Source organism: Rhipicephalus sanguineus, chromosome 6, assembly GCF_013339695.2.
Source record: "Rhipicephalus sanguineus isolate Rsan-2018 chromosome 6, BIME_Rsan_1.4, whole genome shotgun sequence".
NCBI lineage: Eukaryota > Metazoa > Arthropoda > Arachnida > Ixodida > Ixodidae > Rhipicephalus > Rhipicephalus sanguineus.
The window spans coordinates 69,018,411-69,037,243 of record NC_051181.1 but is presented as its reverse complement, the minus strand read 5'-3'; the positions used below and the strand labels follow the sequence as shown (position 1 = coordinate 69,037,243).

The 18,833-nt window shown below is 46.6% G+C and overlaps 1 protein-coding gene across 2 annotated transcripts in view; it reads right to left on the bottom strand.

The window, feature by feature from the left end:
- Positions 1-2,086, bottom strand: part of LOC119395873 (glutamate receptor ionotropic, kainate 2) — a 204,913-nt gene extending 202,827 nt beyond the window's left edge. For both annotated transcript variants that reach the window (XM_037662879.2, XM_049416801.1), the window contains exon 1: positions 1,634-2,086. The gene's annotated coding sequence lies outside the window, so the exon portion shown is untranslated. The remainder of the gene's footprint in view (positions 1-1,633) is intronic.
- Positions 2,087-18,833: the final 16,747 nt, after the last annotated feature.

The window sequence follows — 18,833 nt, the reverse complement described above, 5'->3', positions numbered from 1 at the left end:
TTTTGAAGGTAGCAGGAAAACGCGTGCGGCCCGTTACATCCGGCGTCCGTGAGCGCATTCTCCCTTTAGTCCGTAGTTGATGGGTCTCCCCATTTAGCGTGGTAAGTGCGTTCGCATCTTTGTCATTTTTTCTTTTTCTTTTTTTTCCCTCTCCGCCTCTCGTTCCGAACCACACACGTAGGTTCGTTTCGCTGTTTGTTATTTATTTTGTGTATGTTCTGACCCCGCCTATACTCTACTCTTCACAGAGTGCAATGCTGTGTGTGTCATCTTGTATGCGTGTCGCCTCTCCCTGGGATTTGTTTGCTGTTGTTGTTGTTCTGGCCCCTCCCATGTCATAGTCCAACGAATCACGATGGTGTGTCTACATCTGTGTATTGACAAAATCTGTACTTAAACCCGTACGCCATGTACGAATGCATTCTTTGACAAAGGCCGGTCCCCGGCCGAAAGCTCAGAATAAATGTTGTTATGTTTTTCACTGTGACTAGTTTTCGTTCATATAATTAAACCAATAGCCAGGAACATTCTTTCGAAACCTATATATATATATATATATATACACATAAAGACCAGTGCACATGTCGGCGAAGAAATGAAGAAGCACACTTGCGACGATCGCATATTTTTTTTGCTAACCTTTGTGAAGTTGCACGCTCGAAACGCTCACCAGTAAAAATATGCAATTTTTGAAAGTTCGCTCCTCCATTTCTTCAACTACATATATAGCATCTAATGCATCTGCTGTCGAGCCATTTTTGGCTATATGCTGCCTAATTATATTTCTCTTCACTTGTCAAGAGTACACTCTCTCTCCTTGGCATAAGGCAACCGCAGTAATACTTGTAATGAAGGATGCTTAAGCACGCATTATATTTCACAAATCTCCTGCGTAGGATTCCGTTTCATATAGAGCGATGCAGTCGACATTGAAGTGTTATCGTGCAGTTATATAAATTACCTTCAAGATCATTTCACTCCCGAAGATCGCGCTGGTTATGTAACATTGTTGAATGTTATCCTATAACGGAAGTGCTTCGCTTATTGAAGCACTAAGTTTGTTTTGTTGAAACCGGGAAAAGAAGCGAAACACTTCTAAGGAAACGAAAATATATAAACAAAGAGGAGACACATTTTCTTGCAATTCATGTAACAGCTCCGCCCTTCCTGTTGTAACGGCCTATAGTGTGCGCTTGTATTTTGTACGCTTAAAGGAAAGCAAGAAGAAAATAATTGTAGAACATTATCAAGCGCGAGGTCCTTACTTCTGCATGATTTCCAAAAAAAAAAAGATGCACATTTGGTTTGTCTGATATTGACTTTAGCAAGTACGTTGACGTCTGAATCGATAACAAAGAATTAGAACTTATAAAGTATGCGTCGTTGGAATAGTGTACACTGTATATTACTTGTTTAGCAAACCTGGCTGTAAAATGGAATCGTTTACGAGCTTAATTATTGACTCCATGGAGTGCGCCTACAAATGTTCATATCCATATGGCAAACTTATATTAACTGAGTCACTGATTTTGTTTTACTACCGCTTTAACAACGCAGCATGCATTACTTTAAAAATTTGCTTATCCGGTTACATAACATCTTGGATGAGGTAAGAACGAAATGTCGCACGTACCTTCACTGGAAGCTGAAGAGCGAAGACCCATTTCTCGGTAGCAGCCGATGACATACTCTTTCTGGTCACTTAAAGCCTGCTCGAGGCAATGCCGACACCCGTTTGCTGCAGACAGCGTCCAGCTCCCGCGCTAGTGACTTATGTAGAAGAAAGCGCTCACCTGCAGGAAATGAGCCATAAGCTATGTAGGTGCGAGTATAAAAACGTCGGCGTTGTTACCGAAATTTCGAGATCACAGAAAATGCTTATGTCGATTCGAAGTCGCATGTGAAGTAAAATTCGGGGCGAACAATTTGCAAAGTAATCTCATGATCCTTTCGCGAAACTTTAGCAAAAAAAAAAGAAAAACTACTTCTACCGAGCAAGAATGAAGAAAACAATGATGCCACGCTTTCACGAGCATACACTGTTTAAGCGTCGGGAGCTACTCGACAGCGAACATGCACGGAGAGCCGCCGGCTGCTGAATCCCGAGGCTTGTCCCGCGGTCTCGCCAGTCGATGAGCGTAGAGGAAAGGAGGAGCAGCGAGCGAAGAGAAGAGAGCGCGGTTTAAACCAGTGGGGCGGCGAGAGTGCTGCGAGCGGAAACTGCAGGCGTAATCTGTTGCCTCCGAGATGGTCGACGCTACGGTCCCGCGAATCGGCGGAGTTCAAGCGCGCAACTCGTGCGCTGTCGATATCGGCGCCATCTATGAATATCCCCGCGCACATTGCATCCTCACCACCCTTGGCTTCTGCAGCTTGAAAATCGCCTCTCAATAGAGCTGTTCAGTGGGCGATGCCTTGTTCGCACCACTATATGCTATGCTTATATCGATGCTATCACGACGTTCTATTGCAGCACTTTGAGTCTTTTGTTGAAGTTCACGGAAGACAACTTGTACAGTACACTTGGGCACGTGCTTCGCTTGACAGAGCTGTGAGGTAAACGCAAGTGATCATGTGCACAGACATGCAGGCAATGTTTATAGCTGCCAAGTTTAAGGAGTACACTAGGATATAAGAAAAAGTATTTAAATGTGCCGTATAAAATACTCTAGGAAACCAATTCGCATGAAAGAACAACAGACCTCTTGACAGAGTAGAAGTAAGAGATGAGTTTTCGAACCCAGATTCACTGTTTTCACTAACAGGAATGGCAAGCACGCCCTGCCGAGGGAAGACACAAAGCAGAGGCGAAAGGTGTAGAGAAACTTTTTTTAAAGAAATATGAAACTGAGCCTTGCGCAGACTTCGAGTGGGAACGAGAACCAACTGCGAGGTTAATTAAGGTAGGCCATACGACAAATACATTCAGGTAGAGAGTGTGGCTTAGACAACATCCCCATATAATTGTCGAGGAATTTTAATCTGAAGAAACTAAGGCATTAGCGAAATTATGTCGGCGAATTTGGAGAGCAGCGGTGTGGCAAATATACTTGCACAGATCTCTCGCTATCACGCTTGATAAAAATCTCGCGAGAAAGAATACTAAAGATATAGATTCATCGCCAGTATATCTCATAATAGCCAACCATTTTTTTCAACGCATTACAGGACACACGAAAACCTTACACGGAGAGCGCAACGGTGACAAATGAGACATGTTTCAGAATGGGGCGTGGTACGAGAGACCACATAGCAGCTATGAGACGGAAACCTGCCCAGAACACGACCGCTGTATTTCTCTTTAATCGAATACAGAAAAGCCTTTCCACCCCGTTAGTGCATAAACTTATGAACATATCTAAGAAAAATCAACATTCTAGAATATTATCTAATTCCTCTCACCTATACACAGGACAAAAGAAATACCGACGATTGCGATATTGCCCAATGCGAATTCTGAGTGCATCTTCGAAGTAATCATAATCATAAACGCCATAAATCATAATTTTTGTGAAGTAGGACAGCACTTACTACTCATCATTCGTCTTTCTGCCGATAAGCGAGGCACTCGCTACACATCTGTAAGGTAATATACGCACTTTCTTGATGCTGCATGTGGCTGATGACGATGAAGACTTATGGCTGAGCACTTTGCAGAGGGTGGGAAGCGTTAAACCACACACTAGTTCTGTAATTAGCGTTGTGTGATTACTGGTTGTTATTTTACTCCGCTGCCAAGCTATATTACACAGGTTAACGCGATTCCTTGCCCGACATGACGCCTGAATAGGGTCTTTTTCGCAAACGAGTTTCAAGTACCATTTCACTCTACGTGCAACGGTTTCCTTCCCTGGAATAAAACAGTATTACCAACGTGGCTCTGTGGTGGAATACTCGACTTCCACGCACAGGTCCCGGGTTCAAATCCCGGGCCCTGTGCGTCCGTCCCATTCGGCGCGTTTTCAATACAAGCTAAATTTTGTCACTGCCTTAACACACCGCGAGGTGGCGATCTTAGCCTAAGCGTCGTAAAAGCGTCGGCCTCGCTCATAGCATCACGCTAATCCAAACCAAAAATAGCTCTGCGACGCGCGCCTGCCTGACCTGGCTGTAACACCGCGTTCCTTGCTCACGCGCTCGCCCCGAGAAAAATCGCGGCCGGGGGGCGGCACGACGCGCTTTGCGTTTCCCTCTAATCCGGCCGTGGTGTTCAATCACATTTTAAAATGCCGCGGGGATGGCGACCATGTTCTGCGTCCAATATGCAACGATCTTCTGACTATCACACCTCGCTCGCTGATTACGCTTTCACTGTTAACTACTACAGCTACCGCAAGGGTTTGTTTAAACATTTCACATGGACGTTAGTTGTCGGGACGAAGATGTACCGCCAATCACCAAAGTGGGTGCATCCACGTTAAACGGTGCTATAGCTGCCAGACGTCAATATACATTGTGCAAACTCTGTTATATCAACGTACAGTAAACGCTCAGTTACTTCTGTAAGGCCATGCTTTACATTCGTGTTATTCCGATTCCTATGACGGAGGGATCAACAATCTTTTTCTCTCTCTTTCAGCCTCTCCTTCTTTCGCTTTCTCTCTCTGTAGTCCTTCCCTCGCCCCTCGCAGGGTACACGTGTTCTGTGAGCGAAGCAGAACTTATAAAAGACGATGAAAAGGACGAATAGAGTGCGGCCCAGGTCATGATGGTCGTAGTTTTCTGTTCGCTCTGCCCCGACTAACGGTCGCCTAAAAGAGCTCGACTCTTAAACGTGGGGCAACGAGAGAGAGAGAGAGAGAGAAAACTTTTATTTGTGTAGGCCTCAAGAATCATCCTCGTTGGGTGGAGCCCTCAGTTCAGGGCCCCATTGGCTCGCGCCACACCACGTGTCCGCTGGATCAGCCGACGCTGCTCCTGCGGCTCTGAGCTGGTCAGCGCAGTCGAGAAACTTCGCATATTATTGTAAGGCTGCAGCCTCTTGTCTTTGTCGTGATGTACATGCGCTCTCGATATAGCACTGCCTCCGTGGTCTCTGTTGGTTACGTGAGTTATCCGTAGCGCTAAAAACGATCGCCATCCAGCTTTACTCTTATCGGGACGTCGATCCTGCCCGCGTAGACGCAGGCAATCAACACCGTAGTGATGCCATGGGAGAACCGCGACGAGGTAAATTGCGGCTCCTGGCCGTATACTGCAACGAGTTTGTAGCGCAACGAGGCGGCCATCCCGAGCAGTGATCATTAACATTCCGGAAGGTCCTCTCATTACGCGAAGATCACCGCGTCGGAAGCAATCTTTGCACGACCGCCCGCCTGGTACCGTCCTGTGTGGCTGCAATGTGTGCAGAGATGTCTGGGTAGCGTGCCGCGTCTCATTTGACTTTGACATGGGGACGTCAGCTTGTTCAGGAAAGCGTTAAGGTGTAGGGGAACACTCGCGCACGATTAAATTCAAGTGACGCGCATATAGGCGCCTGTCAGCCTTGTTCAACAAGGAGTCGCAATAAGCGTAACTGCAATGCCTGAAAAACCTCGCACTGGAGTAATCATTTTACGTTATTATTTGTTGATGTTTTTGTTGTTGTTACGTTGTTTCTTGTGTGTGCGTTCAGCGTTCCGAGCGCCACAGGCTGAACTTGAGACCGAGCGTGTCACGCTCGCCGACGTTCACTTTTCTTTATGTGTATTGCTCGAGCGTGATTGGCTAGGAAATGCACAAAGGACACGTTTCACATGAATAAAGGGATTCGACTTCTGCCCTCTGTGTTGGTCGCGCGTTCCTTGACTGCCGGCGGCCGCTGTTCCGCCGAATGGGCAACGACGTACAACGAGCGGCCGACATGACGATATTTCGCAAGTTCTATTACATTCAATTCTTCGTCTTGAACCGCATGACGCCAATGGTCGTATTCGCAAGAAGGTCATATGCCATAATTTTTAGGAACAGAAAAGATCTCCCAATCTGTTTGTTAGATATATTGTTTGCAATGTGAACTGCCCGATGCTGACTCTACCAAAAAGTCGCAGTTTCGCCGCAAGGGCGAAGCAATGAATTCGATGGCAACAAATTGGAATATCAAACGAACAACGGCAAGCATGTGGAAACTTGCAGCCAGCCGCACAAAAGAAGCACGAGAAGAGCACATACATGACGAGCCCGCACTAAGAACTGTTACAGCCCAAAACTTGCAGCGCGCTCTGCAAACGCAAATAAAGACTCTTGAAAAGAACGTACAGGTATACACAGGGAGGAGGCGCGAAATAACAGCTGTCACATTTGTTACTTCTTTGTGTTTGCGCAAGGCGCTGTAAGTTTGTGCATAACCAACACAACGCAGTGCATAACCAACACTTTTAGATTTTTTTTAAAACTGCGGCGTGTAGAGCGTGCCCTTTGCGTCTCCTGCCGCGCTGCGTCTTTCGACACATTGTTATCCCGACGAGCCGGCTTATTACAACCGTCTCGGGGCTGCCATTACCGTTTCGTTACCTTAGTATATACCAAAATTTGCACAGCATGATATTAGCGTATGACGAACATAAATGACAGGCATCAACATAGCAGTCATGACACGCAGGTCACGTGGAGCATGATCTAGCCGCCTCCGTGTCTGTTCTCTCGTGGCCGTGTGGTTGGCGTAATATATACCACAATTTCCATAGCACGACACGAGTTTATGATGAACATGAATGACATGTCATTGCGTGCGTGTCTTGTACGCCGCTTTCTTCGCATAACATCTATTCCGACAGTACTTTGGAACCAGAGGCTCGGAGCCGTTGTTTTAACGTTAGGCGCGTGGAACCTCAGTCTGCGTTTCCTGCAGCGTGGTGGCGTTGAACGCATTGTTGTCTGCTTCGCGTTCCACGCGGCACAGAAAGGGACCACTTTTCCGTGGGCGTCTCAAGGGCAGTTTTCAAACTGTGAAGAAAATCTAGGAGAGTTGTTTTAAAGTGAGACCTTGATAGTGAAGGCGCTGAAGCACCTCAGAGCTCTGCGTGCCGCCAGCGCTAATTGCTGTATATAAATAGCTGGCCGTTAGCATAGGCGTGCGCAGGGGGGGGCAAAGGGGGCGAGAAGGGGGGGCGCAAAGTCAGCCCTATACATTGTAGGGGGGGCGATAGGGGGGGCGCAAAGGCAGCCGCATACATTGACATAATAGGGAGGGGGGCGCTGCGACGAACCTTCGCCCCCCCTGAAGGGCAACCCTGCGCACGCTTATGGCCGTTAGTATGCTGGAGGATGTATGGCGCTTGCGAGAGTTGTTTAACGCGGCGCGCTGCGCAGTGCGGGGTCGTAGGTTCGAATCCCAGTCACACGCTTCAGGATCGTTTTAATCTCACTTATTTTTCTTTGTGGCTTATATATATGCATATACATATAAGGAACATGGCGCTGACAGCGACGGCAAAAATGTTCACCGACAATTACGATACCGCGTATTGCGAATTCTGAGTGCAGCTTCATGTTGGCGCACCGCCAACTGTGCTTGAAGTATTGGCTATCCGCAGTTCTAGCAATGTAAGATTGGTTACCTATTGGTATTGGTTACCGATTGGTTACCTATTACCTATCAAAGGCGGTGACCTTCCTAATAGCCTCTATGCATCGCCCCGTATCATATCAGGTCATGGCTGTGATCATCGTGGTCGTGTTTTTGTTCTGACCCGCTGTGAGCGCTACCGGAAAGCCTGTTTTGCTCGGAGCATCGCCGGGTGTACTGAACCACACTTTGGCAGCAGCAGCGGATCTGCACACGGCCTACTGAACCATTGTATATTGCTTTTACAGGTCAGTACTATCGTTGTTTCTTTCTTAGTGCTTCTGTTGCTTTCTGTTGCTGCTGCCGGAGTGCTTCTTGATGTCGCGAGCCGAAATGGAAAGACATTTTAAAGAGTTGAAACAATAGTTTCGCGAAATGCGGACTGCCCTTGAGAGAGAGAGCTGCGTAAGGAAATACGTGAAGTGAAAACAAGTCTAGAATTTTTTTAATAAGCAGTTTGAAGAAATGTCGCCTCTGTGCTCACGGCGTGAAAAAGAAAACGGTGAGCTAAAGGCTCAAAATTATGTTCTCAAGACTGACTGCAGTCAACTGAAGCAGCTAGTTCTCCCCAATGAACGTAGGACTACCGCCCTAGAACAGTATTCGCGAAACCGAAATATTGAAGTGAAAAATGTTCCGTTAGCGGAGAATGAACTGTTTACCAGGGTCGTTCAGAAGATTGGTGAAGCTGTCGGCGAATCAGTAAAGGAAAATGACAGAAATTTGCAATCGCGTGACTGCTATGGATGCATCTTGCCCTCATATTGTTGTGCAGTTCAACAACCGGTCCAACCGAGACGCTGTTCTGGAAAAGGCGAGAAAGTTGCGCTTAACGACAGCTGATATTGGTTGCGCAGGAAAGACATATGTCTACGTCAATGAACACCTATGCCCACAGTTAAAAAAGCTACTGGGACAAGCTGTTGCGTGCAAGAAGGAAGCCCAATGGCGATTTGCCTAGACGAAAGGCGGCAAAAATTTTGCGCGTAAGGATGAGAAGTCTAGGGTGCTTCAGATAACAACTGAGAGCGATCTGGAAAAGATCGTTTAAATTTGTTGACCTTCATACTTTAGGGGAAAAAAGTTAGAAGAAAAACAGGCATAACGGCTGCAGATTGCTTAACGCCACACCAGTTGAGTCTATTGGTATCTAGTAAAAAACACCACATTTCCTTCCTTCGTATAAATGAGCAATCAGCCAGAAACAAGGCACATGAGATAGCGATACTGCTTGAACCGTTTGAGCTCTCCTTCGACGTCATCATGGTTACTGAAACCTGGTATCGCCATGAATCCGATGTTCTTCGTATGCCTAGCAATGCCACATATTTCTTGAACCGCAGTGATAAATATTTAGTGGAGTTATGCTTCTTGTCAAAGATGTGTTTGAGTGTGAAATACTCGAAGCTTTTTCTGTGGTTACTGACGATTACGGGATTATGACTGTAAAATGTTCTGCGGGTATTTTTTCTGTCCTCAAGTGTAACGTGTACAACTTTCTTACGTTTCTAGATAGTTTCCTGTCGTGGGTCAATGAAAACAGTTACAATCTTACTATCGTGGGTGACCTAAACATTGACACGCTAACTTCCAGCCCTAAACGTCTTGAACTTTGCAATGGAATGAAACGCATATAAAAGTGTTAAAAAACACCCCACTCGATTTCTTGCCCAATCTTGCACACTTATTGACGTCATTATAACAAATAGCACAAGTACACCTGTCTGCTCGGGTGTCCTTAAGACACATATTATCGACCATTTATCTGTTTATTCAATTTTAAGCCAAAATAAACTTCAACTTAGGGATGCAAAGCTACCGCCTACACCATTCCGGTACTTATGTCCTAGCACAATTGATATGTTTGCTGCATATATATCCAAGGTAAAACGGGACGTTGTTTTCCCTGAAACTGATGCAGACACAGCGTATAACGTTTCATCGAAAGTTTTAGTGAACCCTACAACAAGTGCTTTCCACTCAAAACAACATGCAGAGCACGCAAGGCAAGAAAGCCTTGGATTACTTCGGAGTGCCTTCAAGCTATAAAAGTAAAACACGCACTTTACCAGCAATTTCTAAAATCTAGAGACAAAGAAGACCTCGAGACATTTAGAAAACACAGAAATACTACAAACTCTTTATTAAGGAAAAGCAAACTTGAATATTTTAGCAACCTTTTCAGCTCTAAAAAAAACCAATACACCCGAAGCCATCTGGAAAAAGTTAAACATGTTGCTCCACCCGTACTCGGATGATAGCACATACCCGACCGAACTTACTGTAGACAACCGCATTCTCACTGGTGATGACCTTGCTGAATCTTTCAATAAATATTTTACCTATATTGGAGAGAGCTCGCATGACAATAATTTTGCGCGATCCATGGGTACGCAAGTAGGCGAAAGTGCATTTCTTTTTCCAGTGATTAAACAGGAGGTTAGGGCTGATTTCATGTCACTAAAAAATATCAGGTGTTGTGACGTAGACGGCCTGGAAATCCGCGCAGTTAAGCATGTTATTCATGTCGTATCTCCCGTTTTAGAATACATTATTAACTTAATCTTCTCATTGGGCACGTTTCCTCGTCGTCTTCAGATAGCCAAAGTTTCTATTATTTCAGATAGCCAAAGTTTCTATTATAAAGGGGGTGACAAAAATAGCATGACCAATTACAGACCAATTTCTATTTTACCTTTATTTTCTAAAGTAATTGAAAAGTTGTTGCATAAACGAATAGTGTCATTCTTAACCAAGCAGCACATTATGAGGTCTTTCAATTTGGTTTCACAAAGCAGCGCTCAACGGAAACTGCTCTACTATTGCAAAAAGAAATCATACTCGGTGCATTTGAAAAGGAAATATATGCACTTGAAATTTTTGTGGATTTCTCAAAAGCATTTTGACAGAATCAACCACATTACATTAATTAAAAACTTGAACACTACGGTTCTCGGGGGAACTTCATAAATGTCATAAAAACGTATTTGAAACACCGACAGCAAAAAGTAGATATTAATGGCTACGCATCTAGTTTTAAAGAAGTGTCACATGGCATGCCCCAAGGATGTATTCTGAGTCCCCTGCTTTTTAATCTGTATGTGAACGACTTGGCCAAAAAAGATAATAATACAAGGTTTATTATTTATGCAGATGATACTAGCTTATTTTTTAAGGGCTGCGATTTGCAAAAACTAGTTGACAAAGCAAATAATGTCTTGGAACTGCTGAACATTTGGAGCACAAGAAATTCGCTAAATATAAAAACCTCAAAAACAAAATCTGAGTTTTTTGAACTCAGATTTTGAACTCAAATTGAACCTCCAGTGAAGACTCTGGGAGTAATTTTCCACGAAAACATGCTCTGGAACGACCACGCTGAGCTTGTCCATAATAAACTTTCTCGTACTGTGGGTGTCTTATCGCGTTTACGTTCTCTCTTGCCACTAAAAAAATAAACTCTTACTATATAATTCCCTATTTTATATACATTAGGCTATTGCTATCTAGTATGGGGCACCACATCGGATAACTTGGGCAGAATATATAGATTACAGAAAAAAGCTGTACGCATAATTGCAGGTGCTCCTCGCGATGCACATTCCAAACCCCTTTTCGAAGCCCTTAATTTACAACCAACGCCTGACATGTACAATACAACTTTAATGAAGCGATATCGTACTTGCCGAAAGAATCACGACTCTTCTCTTACTGATTTAGCGCGTTTAACACCCTATAGCAGCCCCTATAGCACACGAGTCACTGATTACTGGAAAATTCTTTACACACGTACTAACTATGGTCACCAAATGATGAGCTACTTACTGCCACAAACATTAAAGTGTTTCTCACAATAAACCATTTATACTGTTCCTTTCTTTAAGCATTTTTCTACGTGTTTTAAAATGTAAATCGGCATGACCCTGAAGTACATGTTTTTGATATTGTATAATGAGTGATGATCCCATTCTGTTGTTGCTATGTTGTCAAATGGTGAAAGCCTTCGTCAAGCATTAATGGCTTTTTGCTTTCGCTCCACAACATCACTGTTGTGACTTTTGTATTGTCTCCTGTGATGTCGGAATAAACTGAATTGAATTGAATTGAATTGCCACAGAAACTGCCAGCGCTCGGTTGTTACGCACACCGCTGTGTGCATTCCAGGCGTTGCTAATCAGGCAAAACGCTGGTAGCACTCGAGTGTTACGCGCACCACTCTGTGCATCGCAGGGGTCGTGATAGTAGCGAAACGCCGACAGCTCCGTTAAGGAAAGCGAAGCCAGTCGCAGTGCACGTGTCAGCCCTGCATGGCCACGAGCTCCGACCGAGGAGCCAGCGCGCGTGACGGAGGAATAATGCGAGGTTGGAGGCCAGTGGCTAGTGATATCGACAGACTCCGCGTTCGCTCTCTTTCGTCCTCGTACGCTCTATCGGTTACGACGCCAACGGCGACGCCGCTCAACGCCGGAACGGGCGCCTAAGAACTGTGCTCTAAAACCCGCTGAGAGTGTCCATATAATTGCTATCGCAGTAAAATAAATCTGGGAATTCGGCTCTGAAAGGCGAGCGTGCATAAAGAATGGGGTTGTGTACTTGCGACTACCGTCAAGAAGGCCTTCATGATCGTCTAAAACAGCCCAGTAACAACGGACGAACGCACTAGATGAGACGGCGCTTGCATGTCTCATCTTGTCTGTTCGTCCGTTGTTTATGCGCTGTTCGGCGACCATAAGTAACCAAGTAGGCCAAGCGAACGCCCTTGTCAGGGAGTTCACGCGGTATTGGCCTGGAGGAGTTACGGAGTCGCCCTCTATCGGACGCGCCTCGATTGCGTGCTAGGCAGGATACCGCCGGCGCGCTCCCCGTAGGCTTTGCTGTCGGCGCTCTTCAAAAACACCTCGCGGAAGCCCTCCAGGGCATTTCTGTAAGTACTTTCGAAATGAGCTGTGTTCTTTACTGTCAAAATAATCATTTGACGAACTGAAAGCACAAGACAGTCCACAGTCGCTGTCTCTTTGCAGAAAACCGAGCACCCGCTTCACGCTGTCACCGCGTTGGAGACCCCTGAACTGGTTTCTTGCGTGAAAGGTAGTCACTCGCTGAGTGCAAACTATGTGAAGTATCTCGTTAGAGTAGACTGCCTGTATAACCAAACGGAGCATAACAGAAAGAAGCCTCAAGCCAGCGATCGCACGGGTTCGCGACGACTGACGGTGCCTCTGCATGTATGAGCGTCTGCATGTATGTTCGTACTGATGGCTTCGCTTTTGCTACGAGTGCGTTTTGGCACCGCGCTGTGAACTTTAGGCCGCAAAATATGAGAATTTCTGAGTAAACAAACTACTACTGTTGCGCGGACGCTATCAGAGCAGTTCAATAACAATTTCCTTACAACTGCGGCTTCGGTGCGCATGGCAACTTTGTGATCTGCCGTCCCGACGATTCAGTGTTTTTTTTTTTTTTTTTTCGGTCTAAATTCGGGTACGTTTCAATGTCATTTGACAAGTTGTCTCGCACTGTGTATTGATCGGTCTTCTCAGCGGGCAAATGCCGCTGCTTCTGTTTCTTTATTCAGCGCATTCGTTTCGTTTGGTGCTCACACAAAACGTGAGCAAATGCGACGCCTTTTTTTAATGCTCCTTAATTATCGTTCCGTTTGCATTCCAGTGAACGTGCCGCTCTCTGTCATCAATAAATTGATAGACCAAAGCTTCACCACTTCGAGGTTGCTGGTGTAAGGAGAACCAGTCTACGAGACCGAGCATGTAGTAGCATGCGACGCCTAGGAAAAGAAAGAAAATACAGTAACGTTTGCCGGACTTCTTTTGCAAACGTCGGCTGTGAACTAGGACCCACATGAACTTGAAATAGCGGTGAATAAAATAGAAGGTATTGCAGCAGCCAGCAGCCGTAAAACAGGATAGTAATTATTTGGCGAGTACCCCAGCAATTTTGGCAGCAGTGTCGTGTCTAACGCCAACGGGGTGGCCTCTTTCCCACGTAAATAAATGAGGCTCCTAGAAAATACATGGGGTTGGCCGGTGGGCCGATCACGGAGGCAATGCAAAATTTATGTAGCTTATGAAGCAATGCATGCCTCATCAAATGGGAAGGTTGCCCGTCGGCGTCCCGCATCGGCGGCGTCAACACGAGTGATGCAAAAAATAATCGTCACGTGTTGGTGTCACCATATGACGTCATCATGGCGTCACAGATCGCCAAAATATGTAGCGTCATTATGATGTCACATAATGTGACGTCACATGATGACGTATTCACACGTCATGGTAGCTTTGCATTGCCTCCGTGATCGCTCACGGAAGCCGTGCAAAACAGCGTTAGGTGCAGAACGCTTTTGGAAGGGGGCGCGGGAGCACCAGTACATCGACTGACAAGAAGAAGATGGCTTTCGCCTTCTAGTCATCTTTGACGAATGCATAAGGGACCCTGTGCGTTTTTTTAATTCAACGTATCTAAACAATGACCTGCGCATCTGCAGCCGATTTTGTGGACGCTTAGCACGGGGCCGACGATAAAGAGATCGCATTGGAGGGTTCTGAGATGGCATCGCACGTGGTAAAAGGTAGCGCTTTTACCAACCTGTGGCAGATAAGCATCATTTGCCGGCGGGAAGCGCGCGCGAGCCATCGTCTCAGTGCGCGCTGTCTGCTACTCACCGAACATCGCAGGCCCGACGCAGTAACAAAAAAAGTCTTCATCGCGGAAGTGCTTGTTCCACACGAGACTCGTAGCGGATGGCTACTTGCCGGTTCTTAGCTTTACAACCCATGCTTCACGCTATTTCTTGTCCCGCGGTTACCACTGCAGGCTCACATTGGGCTCCTTTGCGTAAGCGCGGCACTACGGCACCGCGCGGTAGAGCCCCATGTTCATCGCCTTCGGAGGCAGCCACTCTATTGCAATGGTTCGAATTGAGTAGAAAATGAAAGGAAACTTCCGAATTTGAACAGACCGCAGCGCATGTGGGACTTGAAACTCGTTTTCAAAGCACGCGGCAGTGAGCCACAAGCAGCCGACGCGGCCGCTGAGACCACGTGATCCTGCCAAGCACGTCACGCCGACTGTGGCGCCGGCGTTTCCAGTGGTGGGCCTCGAGGCCAATATCGGCTGAGATGGTGTGATAGTTCCTACGCTTTCCTTACCCTTTGCCGTTTTGATTCTTCATACGCATGCGCTGGTAATGTATCGATCGTGCTTTTTAATGGAAAAATCGGTCTAGCTTTAGTAGCGTAGAAGGTCAACTTAAAAATCATTGCAACAATATCATCCCTTTCTGATAGGTCAATATGATAATTAATCAAGGTTACTCGACATTTTGCGTTCCAACATTTCATTGTTCCCTAGATATGAATGTTGTTGCCTGCAGCAACTGAAGCGTTGCGCTGCTGAGCATGTTGATGAAGCTCAACTCACCGTTATAGAAGAAGGAAGCAGTTAGAAGGGAGAATTGCACATTGCCACAGAAAGAAAGAAAGAAGAAAAGGAAGAGAGGAAAAAAAGAGAGAATTTAAAGTAGTGCATAAGATACGCAGACACAAAGCTTCGCTTGCCCCATCTTCCCGACAAGACAACGACTGCTGCATTCCTTTGCCTATTTTTTTATTTACTCACTTGCTACGTCCGCACCACCATCATCATCCTTGCCAGCCTACTTTGCGGTTTCTTACCAGCCAACTGCAGGCCTAATATGGAATCAGCGTAAGCTCATTCCATATTACACTTGCAGATTCTTTAATTTCATCCTCCAGTTAACGCTCTGCCACCTTCGGCTGTAATCTCCAACCTTGGTATCCATTTCGTCAGTCCCACTTACCTGTCCTACCTGTTCTGCCCATAATGTGACACGTCTACGTATACTGTTTACTCTTATCACCTATAGGATATTCGGTTGCATGACTTTGTTTCTCTCTCCACTTTGCTGTCTTGCAGTCTCGTTATGTCAGGCCTACGATTTTTTGTTCCGTCACACGCTGCGTAGTCCTTAGCTTCGTTTCGAGTTTCGTTGTTGTATTCCAAGTTTCGGCTCCGTATGCTTAAAAGATTGCGTTTCGAAGTGCACTCAAAATAGGGTCTGCACGAATGTTCTCGCATCACTACGGCTAAAGTGGCCCCACATAAAACACGTCGTTCGGTGCATGCCGTGGTCTGTGAGGCACGATAGCTTCAGCGACAAGCAGCTTCACATTTAAACTTTTCGTGTACATCACAATCTCTCTATTCTAGCGTTCTAAGTCTCTCTTGTAGAATGCAATCAAAGTTCAGGCTGCATAGTTCAAGCCCCGAGTTAGTGTCACGCCTCCATTCGACCACCTATCCGCTTTTCCGTGGGCCTCAATGAGAGATCAAAGGCAATGCCGACGCCAAGAAATTTGAGACTTTTTCCTACAAAGGACTCATGTCATGCTCCATCCGCACTAGCGATCAAAGTTAGCACGCTTATTAAGATGCTGAAATTAACTATAAAAGCTTGCAAGTTTGCTCGGTGTAATGTATAATGCACGCAATTCACTGTATAGTTGTGGCCTGTTTTCAAGATTCGCCATCGGGAGGTATATATCATTTGTTCACACATAGATGCAGAATGTCTCAAAGTTCGCCATTGCCATGAAAAAGTGTTACAGTACAAGACAAGAAGCCGAGCAATCACATCCCCACTAGTCTTCTCGTGCTAATGCAACAGCCCCTTTTTTTTGCACAGCCATCGTCTTTTAATTTGGTTGTACGCCTCGAACCACTTTTTACGATGGAAGCTAGACCCCAGTTCCTGTTGATGGATGAATGAAGATACGTACATGGCACCACTACATCGAATTGAAGGGCCCGTTCATCGTAGGCCTCGGGGAATACAAAACAACAAAACGCTCAAATCTTCGATACAGGTCGTGCGAGTTTTCGTTCGACAAAGAAAACACGGGTCGTTGCTTCCATGAGCCACGTTACCAATACCTGCTCTGTCCTTTCAATGGGGCGAAGTCCACCATCGTGAATAGGCTTTGGCTACGCATACAAAGTATGGATTCAACTCATATAGAAAGCCTAATCGAGCTTGCTCTAAGGTTACCATAAACAAGTTTCGATGCCTCTCTTTTAAGCACCGCGATTCTTGGTGCTGCTTAATCGAAAGCTTCACGCTATTGGTGCTAAGCCTGAATGGAGAGCGCAGCTGGGTTTCCTTCCCTGTTTCACTTCATTTTTCTTTCTTTCCTCTCTTTCCTTCCCTGTCTTTCTTTGTCTTCTATCTCTTTTTTCTCTGTTTGTTTCTATTTCTTTCCTTCTCTCTCTATCTATTTCTTTCTCTTTCCTGCTATTTCTATCTTTGCTTTCTTTCCTTTCTGTATCTCTCTATCTGCTTCTTTCTCTGATCACGGTCAGCGCTACACGGCCCACTGTTCCATATACGCTGCCGACATCGCCCTGTGGAACTGGGGCCCCACCAGGGATCAGCGTTCTGTCCGATCCTGCCTCCAGGATGCACTGAACGCCGTAGTCGACCACATCGCCTCTGCTGGCCTGACGGTGTCTTCGGCCAAAACGAAGGCCCTTCTGGTACACCCTAGGACAGGAACACGCAGCCGCGTGGCGCGCCTCACCATCGATGGCTCCACGATCCTGTGGGAGACTACAGTGACCTACGTTGGGCTCCGCATCGACCACCGGCTGTCCGGGGCTCCCGCCATCAAAGAGGCCATGGGGATGGTGAAAAGAATTCAGAAGGCGGTGAAGTGCATCTTCCTGAGCAGCCGCGGCTGTGCACCATCCTGGGCTCTTCGTCTTTATGCCGCAGCTGCAACCGCGAGGCTCCTGTACGCCTTGCCTCTGGTGGCACTTTCTCTCCGGCAACTGGAGCGTCTCGAGCTGTTGCATAGGAGCTTCATTCGGTGTATCCTTGGCCTGCCGCGGTCCTCGCAAGTTGCAGCCATCCTGGCAGAGGCGGGCGCCTGGCCCCTATCCTTGCTCCTACAGCAGCGTGGTCTCCTTCACATTGACCGGCTCGCCCACGCGCCTGGTGGGCGCCCTCTCCTTGCCCGGCTGGAAAGCCGACCAACATCTCGGATGGGCGCGCTGCTACAGGTCTATCGAGAGCCTGTAGGACCTGTGCCTCCAGCCATGCCGCCTCCTCCGCCGACAGTGAAACCTCTGACAGTCACTACCGATCTAGGTCGTCTCTCCAAGCGTCGCTCACCCACCTGCGCTGTACAGCTGTCGGTTGCCTCCAAGCTAGAGGAAGAGCTGGCTGGTAGGCTTATTGTCTACACGTACGGCTCAGTCCTCCCAGCTACATGCTCCGCCACGGCCGCCTGCGTCATGCCAGCCCTTGGTAGAACGGCCTGCTGCCGTCTCCTTTGATGCCTGCTCTACCGCCGCAGAGACGGCCGGTCTCCACCTCGCCGTGGACCTCCTGGCAGCCGCCCGCCGCGTCCTCGGTCATGGACAGCATTCCTCATCTCCTTCTCCTCCCTCTTCTCATCTTTATCTGCCTTTCCCCATTTCCCCTACAGCCGCTGAGCCGTGCTCACAATTACGGTTGCACAAGTTGCGCCTTTTCCTTTGCTCAACCTCTCCTCCTCCTCCTCCTCCTCCTCGCAGAGCACAGTTTTCGTTCAACGATCGCACCAGCTGTACTCCGTAGTGGGGCTTGCCTAACACCTATGGCGCATAATCATCTGTGTAGTTTTGCGCAATGGAGCGCAAATGACCGATAGCTTAAACAGCTTCGCTCTTGAATAAAACCCGGCAGATCCCATACAGCGTGGGAATCGATGCGATGCAAAGCAGTCAGCGAGGAGTTGCATGCACAGCATTGTTTGGCTTTGAGGCAAATCTGGACATTCATGTCATGAAATGTAGTTCACTATCACATGTTTGTCATACATGCATCTATATTCTGGTATTTGCCATGCTAATGAAACTGTATTCCAGTAATATACAATAGATAGCTTGTTATTTATGCTAGCCACGCACTCATATTATGTCATAACAATTTTGGCATATATGCAGTGAATGAAACGGCCGCGAGCTCGCTAAGACTGTGTCGACTAAGTCATACCGTACCTTATATGCATTTCGTGCTTTTCATATTAGCACCCGTCATTGTTCGTCACACAGTCGTGGCGCGTCATAACAATTCTTGTATATATTCATTTATTACAACGGCCGCGAGCACATCATGAGCTGGGCATGTAAATCATCCGTAAATGGCATGAATTTCATGATTTACATGTTCCCACCTTTCATTTACGTACGACGTACAGTCATGTGACGCCAC